We start from the raw sequence: 14315 nt of genomic DNA on the forward strand, positions 1-14315 counted from the left end.
TCGCCCAGTGTCGACACCTGCTCAACATGTGCAAGCCTTCAGTCAGGAATCGGGGCTTCAACGACCGAAGAAGAGAAGGCAGATCCAAGACTTCAGCTTATGGCACACAAAAGGAGAGAAGACGTGTTCTACGAAAGATTGAATGTCGATGCAGAAGATACGCTTACGTTCAGTTATGATTGCAAGTAAAACCTTGTGCTACCTAATCTCCCGGATCAAGCTGCCTATTACCTACGTCAAATGTACCTGTTCAACTTCGTAATGTGTCATGGAAATTCGCACGCTTCCCAAAGTCCGGAAAACGCGTTCGCGTACACATTGCTAGAAACTGATTTTGCCAAAGCATCAAACGAAATAGCTTCCGACATCCTTCGAAACCTATGCCAGAAAGCTGATTTTCAAGGGATAACGAAGCTCCGCTTGTTTGCATATGGGTGCGGAGGCCAGAATAAAAACAAGACTGTAATAGGCATATTGATGCACTGGTTTCTGAACGACGCTCCCGCTAAAATTCCTTTATTTCGTAAAACACACTTATTATTATTATGCCGTAAGTACGCATCCTTTCTTCCCTATATGCAGTTCTTTATGGAACGGACGGCCGTTTTAGGGATTTAACTGGAGAATTTTCAAAGAAAAAGCCATCGTCGTCAATTTTTCTGTCCGTTAGTACAAACCTCCCTTAACTATACTTCTTGTTCACAAGTGAGCTGCTCTTCGCACTGTTACTAATATTTCTAACATTACCAAAGATGCAGCTAGAGTGATGGCAGGATAATTTCTACGAAACCTTCTTCTACAAGACTTGGTCGAATTTTTGTAATTCAGGAGTCATAAATGAACACCCTTTGACCTAGTGTCTACCTAAAGTCATGGAGGCCGGTGAAGCAGTGGAAGGTACAGGTTTCCACTACTCGTAAACTCGGCACTAAGTGGTCAGCCCTGTTCCCAGTCACCTTTGCCTCCAGGAATTAAACTGTTATTGTGGGCTGAATGAAACCCCCGACGTTGAAATCTCGTATCTAAATTTGTCGACTCCCCGATGGGGAAGCGAACCCACTTTCTTCTGGGTGAACCGAATCCACTTTTACCACCTCGGCTAGGTAGCCCTACGTGTCTACTTAATTCTTACTGTGATCATCATCTTCCTAGCTTTTCTCCCGCACAGTGGCTGGGTCCGCTTCACTTCTCACCGTAATAACAGCACTTAAAGAAACAAGACAATACACATCAACCACGCTTTCCTATGTCAGCCTTGTCGGGAAGGAAGCATCCGGTCCTCTCATCATGGCCAGGGAGAAAGTGCTGCCCCCCCCCCCTCCCCTCTTTTGCTACCTGTGGTGTATGTGTTACCTGCAGGCAAGTAGCCTTCCATTCACAGGTCCACGTGGTCAGACATCAGATACCCATTGTACAAGCGGGAAAGGTACCTTGCATTCACAGTATTTTCGTTATTGTCGGATACGCATGAACTAGGAACCTGTCTTACAGATTCAAAGTAGATAAGTACGTTTCTTGGTTAATGGCCATGCGATTAACAGTGACGAAAAAAATTCTTTGATTGATTTTTACCCCATAAGGACAAAAATTTTAAAATATAATGCTTTCATTCTGCTTGATTGCAACATGAGTGGCATACCAAGAAATTGTATAGACTACACTAAATACTACGGTCATCTATAAGGATAAGTTATTTCTGAAAAGTTAAACACATACTTATTCGAGCCCTATAAATATGTCTTGCAGTATGATACCTTCCCTACACTATGGTTGCCAGATTCTACGTTTTCCCGTGTTATTTCGTTTTTTGCATAGATCTAACATCTCCGCTTATTGTTTGCATGGACTGGCTAAATCTCCGTTATTTTTAATAGACAGCACGATCATGGCTCAGCCACGTCCAGGCAATGGTTTATAATTACCTATAATCTTTGAATACTCTGCAGGGAAGTACTTCAGAAGTTAGTGTTGACAGCCGTTACACAAAATTCCGGTATCTCTTGTTCAATATTAATTTCGTTTGTTTTATGATCTTTGAATAACGTACCACATGGTGACTGAGTAAATGTAATTCAGACATTCATAATGAGTGAAATTGAGGACAATCATTCAAAAACTACTCCAAAAAATCATCAAGTGTATACAGTATACAGTAACTCGAGCTCTGGACTCTTGGTATATTTAAGGCAGTCCAATTGGTATGTGCCACACTGTGTTTGTGCGGCATGGACCCTTAATTGAATGGATGTGACCTGCGACTATGTCATGGACCGACATCTAACTCTGTGATTTGCCAGGGCATTTCGAAGCATCTAAAGAGTCACTTAACACCTCTGGGGCAATGCAGTTATTCACGAATACTTCTGCTTTCGTGCGTCCGCTTAAAATTTTAGAACCAGTCACCAAATCAATAAAAATAACACTATTTTATAGCCAGAGTCGAGACGAGAATAACTTTTGTTATACAACTTGTAGCAGTGCTATCACATTCACATCTCTTTAATTGTTTACATTAACAAAATAGTTGGGAAGTTCGTTTGCACTTCTAAACTCGAGTTTTCCTTTGATTTATGTTTACGTTAAAGTCATTGTGGATGATGACCCCAAGAGGAATGATGCTATAATGGCTGATGGTCCTAATCTAAGTCACTGAGGTTGATGACCCCATGACCATCCAAATTTCTAGGCTGAAGGCTGAATACAATTAAGTTGAAGTATTTGATGACCAATGTTTCCACGTTAGTAAATCCCCCAGCACATCTGGTGCTCAACAAATCAAAACAAAACAAAACATAACAAGAACACCAACAAACGCTCACAACACTTGTGGCAGGAAGGTCCCTTGCCATCGGACATGTCCCCTTAATCCTTACGTTAATAAGCTAAATTTTCCCAGCAAATAAAACTAAGATTTCCAGAATACCTTTTCAAGTTAGTCACTTGGTTCTAAGCTAATCCTCAAAATACGGTTTCACTGAATTTAATAAATTAATAAATGAAGTAATCTCATAATCCGGATTAACAAAAACTTTATCTATCCCGGACCAAGTGGTTTCTTTAAACTCCCTAACTGTTTCAATTAAATTTACGTTATCACTTGGACATGTTTACCAGAAACATTACTTTAAAAGAAAGTATTTATCTATGTTTATTCTCACAGCTTTCTTGTTTCGCAACTGTAATACGAAAGACATAGTCATAACTACCGGTAACCATTTTTTTATTTCATTACGTCACTCAACAAATTTATGTTATAACACTAATACTTATTGAGACACTAGCCTGGATAATCCCAACATTAAATCATATAATTCCATAAATTATATGAAACGCAAAATAAAACAAACTATGTCAATCTCTTATAACGTCTACGGTTATCACTTGGAATAATCGCGGTACCTCCATCCGATATGATTTCATGCTGATGAGACTCAAGTGTCGTAATGCACCCCATCCAAACTCTAGGGTGAATGGACTACTGCACCACAATGTGCTCCACCGGCATGACATCATACCACACAAGCCTACACTTGTGCCTTGCAAACCAACAACAGCAACACCTCATCCATTACGAACTCTATGGATTGACAAGCTATAGTGATATTCAAATAAATTAATTACAAGACCTTGAACAATACTCAATAACACGAAGCAACATTACTATAAAATCTCAAATTTTGACACCCCTGCAAATGGTTATTTACAACATAACACAACATCGTATCATTCCCTTCGCACCTATAATGAATCTCAAGTTCTCTACCAAACGATTCTCTTCTTAAGTAATGAAATCTAATTCCAAACATTTATTATAAACGACAAAATCTCAGTTACAATTCCTTTCTGACAATAATGAGCTGGCTCGCTCGCCGAAACAGATGGTCGCTCTACCTGGAAGGAAGACCCTTCTCGTTACCTCTATGAAAGCAAACACGTTATCTCTTCTAACTGTATCAAATGAAATCTCGTCTCGTTCACAACTCGCGTGAAAGACAATACTCAACCAATACAAAATATGCGAAAAGAGTTTATTTAAAACGTCACTTGAAATGTTCCTAGCCACCACGTCCTAACGTTTCACGTGGGATCCTCACTATGGAATTACCCTATTCCCATAACATTAAATTATACAAAATAAATCCTTGGGTTCCCAACAATGAAAAATCCCGGCAAAAATATCACTTCAACACTACAGGATTTCAACCACCTGGGCCACAATTTCTCCTGACTCTGCAAGATTTGAACCACTTGCTACCTCAAAATCTCTACACGAAAATAGTACAGTACGGAATATCTCTCTTACGCGATCCACTATGTTGTTACATAAAACAATCTGTGACAAACTAACTATCTCTCCTCGCAAATCCGAGTCTGACAACCAAATGTTTCAAAACCGAAACTTACAACTTGACTTACAAAATGTTACCGTTATTTTCTCCTCACCAATTCTACACATATTTTAATAGACATGTGGAATAACACTTCCCTTCCACAAATCACACACCAGTTTCGCCTGGTACATTCCTCGACAAATTCTACAGCTCCGACCACATTACGGCGCATGCTCCGCAACAACTGGCGTTCCATCATTACTACACAATCGCTTTAAATGGTAAACCACGGATTACACTTACGGGAATTGCATCTTTACATTGAACAGAATTTCGTGATAAATTAATACCTTAACTTCGGGGAAACAACAAATATAGGAATGAACGTACGGAAATGATACACCACTCCTACACATTACATTCGTTTTTCAACCATCAAATTTACTACTGTACAACATTTCACACGCTAGTTTCGCGGCTCTACCGATTATCCAAGAAACATAAAATGACCTTTCGTCGTATACTTCTGACATTTCCACGAAATAAAACGGTGACCAAAGTGTGTCACAGATTCACAAATAAAATGGTAACATAATGAAATGAAGAAAAAAAAAACTTTACACAGGGTTGCTTACATACCAGTACATGGAAGTCGCACGTGGCCTTGCATCGTTACAGGTCCACCAGCCTCTCTCAGTCTCTTATCTAGCCATCCTAACAGGTAGTGGCTTTACAAAACATACTTTTCCTTTCATCAGCATTCCTATCCTGGGGGTAATGTTTTATATTGATTATTTTATATCATTCATCTGAAAATAATGACATGTAAAAAATATAAATGCCCTTCACACATTTCTTCCTTGCACGGACCGAACATGTTTGTCGAACCACCGATTCGCACACGCAATACTTTATAATACAATAATGATATTTGCTAATTAAACTGCAGGATTTCGGCACTAAAATGACCGTCTGTTGCCTGAACATGAATCTGAATGATAATTCCACATTTTGGAATACCGTCGATTACCTAAGCTATCTCCACTTGGAGATGATGTTACAGCCACCTTCGGCCAAAACTATCTTTACTATTGGGACTTAGTCTTCCCAACGCTGGTTTGCAAAGTTATTCTGAAATGCGTGGAGTCACCTCAAATTCATTGGACACAATGGCCAATCGCAAATGGCGCGGCGTGTTTTATAAATTCTTCCCCCACTCCCATGCTGTTTGCATTTACCGCTAAAAGTTTACTGGCACAGTTTTCCCTCATAGAAAATGTAATATGGGCTGATTCTGAAATAACTCATAATAGTTTAGTTTAGTAGCAGTGCTGATGTTAAACATTAAGGGGTTCTCTTAACAAATTTGAGTCTTTAAATTAACTCATAAGCTAGGCACTATATTTTGGTCGATGTAACAGAGTTTAAACAAAAAACAGGAGCGTCTTTTCGGTAATTTTTCTTCCTGGGCTACTTAGAGGCCTAAAGAATGTATCACTAAAAACATTCATTTACGACCTCCTGACGTTCACCACGGCGGTTTCGTCGCCGATTCTCCTTAAAACGGAATTTCAGCTAAAGTTGTTCTGCGGCAAATTAGTTTGAATCCCTGCTCATTCTACACGTGTGGGTGACGTAATTTCTGTTGCGAGAGCATGAGAATATCCCACCTGTTCCCCATGTGCCGTCCCTGGTCAGAAAAAAATGTAACTAGGGCTCCTCATGACCTGGCGTGCTGGAATTAAATGGTGTCTCATGCAATGAATTTAGGACTCTGGCTCCTTATGACTCAAAGATCATGGATTCAATACTTAGCAGTATGACATCATACATACACTCACAAACAGTGCCACTAGTTAGTTGGTACTATTTAGCAATATACCTGCAGTATGATACCTCACCTACACTCACAAATATTGCCACTAGCTAGTTGGTTCTGTTTAACAATATATATCTAGCAGTATGATACCTAACCTACACGCACAAACAGTGCCACTAGTTAGTTGGTTCAGTTTAGCAAAATACCTAGCAGTATGATATCTCACTGCCTGCTGTCATTTCTGGATTGATACAGTACTTTTTCATCTATCTGTTGGCACAGGCCAGAGTAAAGTGTAGCTTCCACCGAAGTCCCAGTCAACATCCATGGCTGTGATAATATGGAAGCTGCTGGGGCATGGGTAGTGCTGAGTGATGACATTCAGAGCACGACTAGTGCATCTGAGTGTTATGAAAGGTGCTGCTCATAGGGTCAGCCATGCTGCAATAGTACTTTCTGACCCAGTGAGGAAAGCAGTGGCAACTACCTCACTCCTCATCTTGCCTAGTACGCCTCATTTTGGTGCTGCCATTGGTTTTTGGAGTTTCCTTATAACTACATAACCTTTGGTGGTGCTATTTGAGTATCCAACCAGCCTCTGGGCTGATGACCTAACAGACAGACATGATACCTCACCTACACTCACAAACATTGCCACTAGTTGGTTCTGTTTATCAATATATCTAGCAGTATGATAATTCACCTACACTCACAAACATTGCCACTAGTTAGTTGGTTCTGTTTAGCAATATATCTAGCAGAATGATACCTCACCTACACGCAAAAACAGTGCCACTAGTTAGCTGGTTCTATTTAGCAATATACCGAGCAGTATGATAACTCACCTACACTCACAAACAGTTCCACTAGTTAGTTGGTTCTATTTAGCAATGTACCTAGCAGTATGATATCTCACTTACACTCACAAACAGTGCCACTAGTTAGTTGGTTCTATTTAGCAATATACCTAGCAATATGATACCTCACCTACACTCACAAACAGTGCCACTAGTTAGTTGGTTCCATCTAGCAAAATACCTAGCAGTATGATACCTCACCTACACTCACAAACAGTGCCACTAGTTAGTTGGTTCTGTTCAGCAATATATCTAGCAGAATGATACCTCACCTACACGCAAAAACAGTGCCACATGTTAGCTGGTTCTATTTAGCAATATACCTAGCAGTATGATAACTCACCTACACTCACAAACAGTGCCACTAGTTAGTTGGTTCTGTTCAGCAATATATCTAGCAGAATGATACCTCACCTACACGCAAAAACAGTGCCACTAGTTAGCTGGTTCTATTTAGCAATATACCTAGCAATATGATACCTCACCTACACTCACAAACAGTGCCACTAGTTAGTTGGTTCTGTTCAGCAATATATCTAGCAGAATGATACCTCACCTACACGCAAAAACAGTGCCACTAGTTAGCTGGTTCTATTTAGCAATATACCTAGCAGTATGATAACTCACCTACACTCACAAACAGTGCCACTAGTTAGTTGGTTCTGTTCAGCAATATATCTAGCAGAATGATACCTCACCTACACGCAAAAACAGTGCCACTAGTTAGCTGGTTCTATTTAGCAATATACCTAGCAATATGATACCTCACCTACACTCACAAACAGTGCCACTAGTTAGTTGGTTCTATTTAGCAATATACCTAGCAATATGATAACTCACCTACACTCACAAACAGTGCCACTAGTTAGTTGGTTCTGTTCAGCAATATATCTAGCAGAATGATACCTCACCTACACGCAAAAACAGTGCCACTAGTTAGCTGGTTCTATTTAGCAATATACCTAGCAATATGATACCTCACCTACACTCACAAACAGTGCCACTAGTTAGTTGGTTCTATTTAGCAATATACCTAGCAATATGATAACTCACCTACACTCACAAACAGTGCCACTAGTTAGTTGGTTCTACTTAGCAAAATACCTAGCAATATGATACCTCACCTACACTCACCAACAGTGCCACTAGTTAGTTGGTTCTATTTAGCAAAATACCTAGCAGTATGATAACTCACCTACACTCACAAACAGTGTCACTAGTTAGTTGGTTCTGTTTAGCAAAATACCTAGCAGTATGATATCTCACTTACACTCACAAACAGTGCCACTAGTTAGTTGGTTCTATTTAGCAATATACCTAGCAGTATGATACCTCACCTACACTCACAAACAGTGCCACTAGTTAGTTGGTTCTATTTAGCAATATACCTAGCAGTATGATACCTCACCTACACTCACAAACAGTGCCACCAGTTAGTTGGTTCTATTTAGCAATATACCTAGCAATATGATACCTCACCTACACTCACAAACAGTGCCACTAGTTAGTTGGTTCTATTTAGCAATATACCTAGCAGTATGATACCTCACCTACACTCACAAACAGTGCCACTAGTTAGTTGGTTCTATTTAGCAATATACCTAGCAGTATGATACCTCACCTACACTCACAAACAGTGACACTAGTTAGTTGGTTCTATTTAGCAATATACCTAGCAGTATGATACCTCACCTACCCTCACAAACAGTGCCACTAGTTAGTTGGTTCTATTTAGCAATATACCTAGCAGTATGATATCTCACACTCACAAACAGTGCCACTAGTTAGTTGGTTCTATTTAGCAATATACCTAGCAGTATGATATCTCACACTCACAAACAGTGCCACTAGTTAGTTGGTTCTATTTAGCAATATACCTAGCAGTATGATATCTCACACTCACAAACAGTGCCACTAGTTAGTTGGTTCTGTTTAGCAAAATACCTAGCGGTATGATACCTCACCTTCATTCACATAGAGGATACAGTGCCATTTCGTTAATTACCGGGCGAGTTGGCCGTGCGGTTAGGGGCGCGCAGCTGTGTGCTTGCGCCCGGCAGATAGTGGGTTCGAACCCCATTGTCGTCAGCCTTCAAAATGGTTTTCCCTTGTTTCCCATTTTCACACCAGGTATATGCTGGGGCTATACCTTAATTAATGACACGGCCGCTTCCGCACCACTCCTAGCCCTTTCCTCTCCCATCGATGCCATAAGACCTATCTGTGTCGGTGCGACGTAAGCAAATTGTAAAAAACATACTGTGTTAATTGGTTTTTATTTGGCAATACATCTCTCCTACATTCACAAGCATTGTGATTTTGTAGGTTGGTTGGTTGGTTGGTTGGTTGTTTTTGGTAATATTTCTGGCAGTGTAATACCTCTCCAACATTCACAAACATTCGCGTTGCGATTTATGTATGTCAGAGTATTCATAGTCATTTCATTCACTTCGGTCCACAGAGTCCTGTTTCGTAATCTGCTGAAACTGAAAGGCAGCATAAGAGCAGAAAGAGGAAAGAGAGCGTCAGTTTTCAATTAATGTCTTCAGTTCCTCACCATCAGGCAGTATTAATCACCTGTCCTAGTGAATTTCCGTTCCCAGGCACATCTGTTCTCCAGAGAAAGTAAGTTCATACGTAAGGAAGGCGTGATACAGGGTTGGGATCTCTTCAAGGCCATGAAACAATATGGAAGGATCTTTAGGAGCGTTTCTCACGGTCTACGCAGAAAATTGCAATATTTCCAACAAAAGTTGGGTTTCTTGCTGCGTACCAGCAGGTGTAACCTACTTTGAGCTGTTTGCTTTATAGAGTTTCAACGAACGAGCCCTCTGCTAGGCAGCAGATCTCCTTACCGGTGACACGCAAGGCCGTTGATTGATCCTCACAACAAATTAACCCTAAAGCGGAACAAAGGTTTCTTTCTACGTAACTCGTGTCTGAAGACCGCTGCTTCTTGTTGCGAAATTACAAACCTTCCCTTCCACGTAAATAGTCTCCAAAAATGTCATTTGCCCCTTTCCTTTTTTTTTTTACTAGGGAAGAGTAAAATAAGAATATTGCCCTTTGTTTTATTATTTTGCAAGACTGAATAATTCTTAAAAGGCTACTCCGTCGTAACAATATGCAGGAAATGTATTGTCCTTCCTTTGTGTATCTTAGAGCAATATAACTGTAAGAGTGCATTAAGATTTTGGATTATAAAGTGTAGATATCTTTCCTTCTTCCTGATGCCCTTTTTCTCAATTTATTGCCTTGGCAGTTGATGTAGATTTGTCCTAGTTTTATGACCCGATGCCCTTCCTAACGCCAACAACATGTGGAGGGTTATTTTCACCATTGCGTATTTCTGTGGTGGTTAGAAGTGTGGTGTGTTGTATTTAGATGAAGGAAAGTACGAAAAGATAAACCCAGTTGCGGTAGAAGAGGAATTAGCCTAATGCAGTTAAAATCCTCGGCGCGGCCACAAATGGAGCCCCGCTTACCATTCAGCCAATGAGCGCTACCAAAGTGTAAATATGGCAATCAAAAATATTTTTCAATTTGAAAACTGATCTTTTCAGCTCGTGAAATTGCTTGAAACAGAATCAGAACGGAATTGACGACGACTTTTCTACGAACGCTATACTACGTCATATAAGCATATGACATTTTTATTTTCTGGCGTAATAATTTGCTAGTTCTGTTTTATTGGGATAACATGCATGTCTATCACCCCCAAACCGCAAGTTTGATTCTCGGCTAGTCTATACATTTTACGAGTTGTTTTATGTCGCACCGACACAGGTAGGTCTTAATGGCGACAATGGGACAGGAAAGGGTTAGGAGTGGGAGGGAAGCGGCCGTGGCCTTAATATTAACCCGGCAAAGCCCAATGTCCTACAGGTGACACCTAATATTAATATCATTTCCTGCTCATCAGGCTGCTTGAACTCTTCTGCCTGTTGGAGGTATTTAAAGAAAGGTCTTATAATTTTAAATGGACCTTTTTGAACTCGTAGCCTGCGCTGATTAGATTGAAGTGGAGAAGCAACTCCAAGTTATTGTGGCATGGAAAGCGTGTGATAAAAGGTAATTTTATTTTGCATTTTATGCATTATATTGCTTAAATGTTCAATAATGAAAGTAATACATTCTTAAGCATAATATTATAATTTACGCATATGTTATTGCCATGAAAAAGCATGGTGTCACCTGTAGGTGACATTGGTCACATCAAGTAGGCCTTTTTGTCCAGTTTCAGTTATGAATAGTATCTGATATTCACTTCATGTTTTCTCTCTCTCTTCAGTCTGACACTGGATGAGCTACTACAAATGTTGGAAGATGATAGTAATAATGCACCCCAGATGATATTACTATGTTTCCTCAAAATGATGGGCAGTTTACGGATGAGGAAAGTGGCGATGAAGCAACTGATTCTGTCGATGTCAATCGCCTTCCTGGTAGAATGTCGAAGTTGACAGTGTAAATATATGTGATATCAGGTTATGATGGTACGCCGATACCTTCTAATGAAATGCAAACCGGGCGAGATGGCCGTGCGTGTAGAGGCGCGCGGCTGTGAGCTTGCATCCGGGAGATAGTAGGTTCGAATCCCACTATCGGTAGCCCTGAAAATGGTTTTCCGTGGTTTCCCATTTTCACACCAGGCAAATGCTGGGGCTGTACCTTAATTAAGGCCACGGCCGCTTCCTTCCAACTCCTAGGCCTTTCCTATCCCATCGTCGCCATAAGACCTATCTGTGTCGGTGCGACGTTAAAGCCCCTAGAAAAAAAATGAAATGCAGCAGGCATCTGATCTTTCTAGGACAAATAAACCAGCATCTTTTACGAAAAGATACAATACATTGTGGGGAGCTACAGAGAAGAATAATTCTTCTTCTTATTTTATTTTCCGATTGGGTGAGGTGACGTGAATGAGGAACCTTCTGAATATGACAGACCGCAACTGTTTGCAGCTCAGTGTTTTGAGTTACTGCTCATTGAAGAAGAATCTCATCGTGAAAATATCCAAGCTATACGCTCCGCAAAAGAACCATATGCTAGACATAACTGTGGTCAATTGCTACGCGATTTGGTTACCTCATAGACTTTGAGCCTTACCAAGGGGTCTAAATCGGCTCCGAATCCGGGACAGTCCGAATATGCGTTAGGGGCAGCAGGTGTCCTCACACTTGAATGTAGGCTACCAGCAAGCTGCGAACTGTAACTATACTGACCATTGTCACCTACAGGTGACACCCCTATATTTTCTTTGTGGACCACGTTTCCTGCGGATTTTTGGTTTTGCATTGTTTTTTGTAGTGTAGCTAACATAATCTGAAAGGAAATACATAGATTTATTTCCTGCACTGTGTTTGGGCTTTGACGGGTTAAGGTACAACCCCAACACTTTCCTGGTGTGGAAATGGGAAACCACGGAAATCCATCTTCAGGGCTGCCGGCAGTGGGGTTCGAACCCACTATCTACCGAATACTAGATCTGGCCGCACTTAAGCAACTGCAGCTATCGGGCTCGGTCTATACATTTTAATTCTGGATTAAGGGCTGGAACGGATTCACTCACAGCACCTTGAGATCAAATGAGTGAGGTGATGTAAGCTGCAGCGATCCGGTTATTAAGCTAAGGAATACGGCCAAGGATGTCATCACACGAACTATGTGCCGCCTAACATATGTATGGGCAACAGTCACCTTGGCAGGCTAAGGCTCTGACTGAACTATAATGTGCTGCTTGACGTTGTATTTTAGTCTCGGTCCTATCGGAGTGACGCAGACCCAATTCCATTGGATAGGTCAGGGCCTCTTCGAAACACTTTGGCGAATGAAATGGAATTCGATGGGGAGCTATAAATATTAATGGAGTTTATGGTAGAAATAAAATAGAACCTACTGAGCCAGCATGTAGGATACATGTGGCTGTGTTAGGGGTTAATGACTTTCTGGTAAAGGGAGATACCTATGAAGAGGAAGCAGATTATGAGGTGTTCTTAACAGTACCTGTAGTGAACAGGAGAAGGGTAGTGTGTGGGGTGGGATGTTATCAGGAACATCACAGTATGCACCATAGTTTGTTAGGCACGTAAATGAGCAAATGATGTGAATAGATTTAGCATTTGGAAGAAATAGGATGAGGATTTTAAAGCTCGTCTGGGTTTCGGCAGGGCGGTGGTGGAATTCTTCGATTTCTGTAGCATGAGCTGAGCTTTGTACGGTGAACTTGTAATATCGCAAGATGTGATATGAGGGTGCATGTAAGGATGAACTTCACAAGTTTTATGGAGCGCTAGGTGATATCGTGGTCAGCGTCAACAGCAAGGACAGTTCTAATAGGCGACTTTAATGCGAGAATGGGAAAAATAACTTTTATGAGAGCCCGCTAACAGAGTTTTCGAAAAGACTCGGAGTGGCAGATTCACGAGTCTCACTTCAGTTTCACGCACTCCTAGCAAACGACAACACAAAAGTACTGGCATTCGATGTTACCATCAGTATCCGTCCAGCTTATCGAAGGAAGAAGATACCATTGTCTGAGTTAGCAAGTTACATGTGTTTGGATTTAACAAAAGGCGAAAAATAAGAATGGTTATGTGCATTCACAGGTGCTCTTAAAAGAAATAAAAATGGCATCACAAAACCACAGCAGACAATAACGGGGGCGCTGAGTCGGCCTAAGAATACGGTAGAAGTAAGCGCAATCGCTGTCTGACGAAGGAGGAACTGAAGAAGCAGATGTGGAGGATTGGGACGTTTGTTCTATTGTCATTATCAAATAGTCGAAGTACGGGCAATTCATCAACTATAAGATTTTCAAGCTCTTTAACATTTGTAATCGATGAAATTAAATTATGGTTTCCTTCTATGAACTTTTTTTTTAAATATAAGATTTTTGTTTGGTTGGTTGTTAAGTCTTAACACGTGCGTGGTACAGCCCGTGAGGAGCCTTGGGATTACCAAGACGATTGTGGCCCACCCAAATGGCTATCACGTGTTGGGGTGACAGCACCGTCGCCCACATTGCTTCTCCAACTCATTTATCGGAGAGCACCCTAATTATACACATGCGGCAGAGTGAACCCCGCTCAACCTTCAAAGATTAGAATCTTGCACTTGTCTGGAATCGAATCTGGAGCCTGTGGGTTAGAGAAAGAGAATCACGACAAGGATTACTGAACGAAATCGAAGAATATTATTGAATACATTCAAGATTATCATAGATTCATGTCTATGAATAGTATAGATTGGTTCTGCAACTATTTCTCTACAATGTAAAGTGTAATTCACATTCATAAATACATATTTATA

Source organism: Anabrus simplex, chromosome 2, assembly GCF_040414725.1.
Source record: "Anabrus simplex isolate iqAnaSimp1 chromosome 2, ASM4041472v1, whole genome shotgun sequence".
NCBI lineage: Eukaryota > Metazoa > Arthropoda > Insecta > Orthoptera > Tettigoniidae > Anabrus > Anabrus simplex.